Raw genomic sequence first — 2,500 nt, 5'->3', positions numbered from 1 at the left:
CGAGTTCAGATTTCTAGGACGTAGCGTATTTTTCAATCATAATAAACCGAATCAAACATAACAATGATGAAACTTACACCATGTCCCAAGGTTGTGCACAAAACGTAACGATAAAGTGCTGGCGAAGTTAGAGGTGCACCAAAATTGTGTACCGATCAGGGAAAGTACTCTACGTTCCTATGATTTGGGTGAAAAGTGTTATTTAACTGCTGGTTAGAATAGACAGTTGCTTATCATACACATCGCAAACGAACACCCCTTAGTGAGCATTAGCAAAAGTCAATTGCACAAAGCAAATGCAATACAAACTGATCAAGTACATTAAAGAACGCTACGTAGCAGGACTTCTTTCCAAGAATGGTGTCCGCAACGGGAGGGCAAGCGTCCTTCCCAGGTTTTCCTAGTAAACCTTGTATGGTAAACATACCCAAGCGTGTCTGTAAGCACGCAACGAAAGTCACGAACGGGCACATACCTAGGGAATGTACTCTACGTACTTGGACTTTTGTCCAAGAATGGTGTCCGCGACGGTCGGGCACTGCGACGCAATAACCAAATCCTAGGATTGTAACTTTAGTGTGCACAAACATAAACATTAACGCGTTCGCTCGGGCTGCGCCGTCCGTGTTGAACACAAATGTGGGTGATTATATGCGTGGAGGGACAAAACATACGAGGAGGAGATAGTTTTCTGCACGATGTGCACAGAGCTCATTTCGTCGTCCCGGGCGAATGGAAAACACAAACATCGCGAGTATCGTTCTAGGTTTCTGTCTATAAAAGGGCAGGCCAAAAGGTGACCGGTTGAGATAAGCATTTTAAGCATACAAACACTTTATTGGAACTTTTGATACAAAAACAAGGTACGTACATGTAGGTTGTACCAACATGGACATCTATGAATCGCGTACGCTCGGGCTGCGCCCTCCGTCTTGTACTTTCCCCTGATCGGTACACAGTTTTGGTGCACTGCTATTCCGACCGGCAACTTGTACCAACATATACATCCATGAACGCGTACGTAGTGTACTTTCCCTGATCGGTACACACTGTTGGTGCACGGCATAAGAAAAGAGCTAAAATGGTCAAACTCAATCCATTTCAACAATAGATAGTCGATAGTAGCTGTGCCGATGAAGTAGGGCACGATGCAAGTTAATGTTGTTTAATGAATAACATGTCCGCCATACATTTCAGCACAAAATTGCTCGGTCAGACCTACAAAGTGCTATATCTCGAATACGAGGCGTCGGACTGGGGGTTGTAGAACAATTTTAAGTTCGTCTAATGATTCTACATCCGATTCTGGATAGCGGTTTTTGACCACTTTTCAATATTTTGTGACACCCCGAACCTAGGGCAGCTCCCTAGCTTTTTTCAAAAATGTGCACCGATCGGGCCGGAGAGCTCGTGTGGCTCAAAACATGTTTTTCGCTAAAACACCTCAAAACGTGTCGAGAACGCACCCTAGCTCTTGTTTTTCAAAAGTTATGGCCATTTAAAGTGAGGTGGTTTTTGCTTCAAAATAGCTATTTTACCCGTCCCTATGGCCATGCTTTAAATTTTCACGAAAATGCCAGGTCAGACCTAGGGCGGGCCATATCTTGAATACTAAACGTCGCAGACATTGGTCGTAGAACAATTTTAAGTTCGTCTAATGATTCTACATCCGATTCTGGATAGCGGTTTTTGACCACTTTTCAATATTTTGTGACACCCCGAACCTAGGGCAGCTCCCTAGCTTTTTTTCAAAAATGTGCACCGAACGGGCCGGAGAGCTCGTGTGGCTCAAAACATGTTTTTCGCTAAAACACCTCAAAACGTGTCGAGAACGCACCCTAGCTCTTGTTTTTCAAAAGTTATGGCCATTTAAAGTGAGGTGGTTTTTGCTTCAAAATAGCTATTTTACCCGTCCCTATGGCCATGCTTTAAATTTTCACGAAAATGCCAGGTCAGACCTAGGGCGGGCCATATCTTGAATACTAAACGTCGCAGACATTGGTCGTAGAACAATTTTAAGTTCGTCTAATGATTCTACATCCGATTCTGGATAGCGGTTTTTGACCACTTTTCAATATTTTGTGACACCCCGAACCTAGGGCAGCTCCCTAGCTTTTTTTCAAAAATGTGCACCGAGCGGGCCGGAGAGCTCGTGTGGCTCAAAACATGTTTTTCGCCAAAACCCCTCAAAACGTGTAAGGAACGCACCCTAGATGATAAAAAGTGCAATCAGAATGTCAATCGACAACTTTGTTGGGGGTACCATTTTTACTCTACGGGCCAGTAGCTTAGGCGCGCCAACAGCGCTTTCCTTTCGGGTTCCCATTTTTGCCCTCCTGGGATTATGATCATTTGCTCATTGCCTACTATAGGAGGGTACCTTGCTACGAGGTCAAACATGAAGATTGCACCAAATCGTAGTTTTTACCTCTATTTAGTCGTAGGAGCATGGTTTGCAGTGGCAGTGGGTCATTAAGCCCCCGTTTGGGTCATACGTCCC

Source organism: Anopheles arabiensis (genome assembly GCF_016920715.1).
Source record: "Anopheles arabiensis isolate DONGOLA chromosome X unlocalized genomic scaffold, AaraD3 X_pericentromeric_contig0005, whole genome shotgun sequence".
Lineage (NCBI taxonomy): Eukaryota > Metazoa > Arthropoda > Insecta > Diptera > Culicidae > Anopheles > Anopheles arabiensis.
This window is presented reverse-complemented; position numbering follows the sequence as displayed.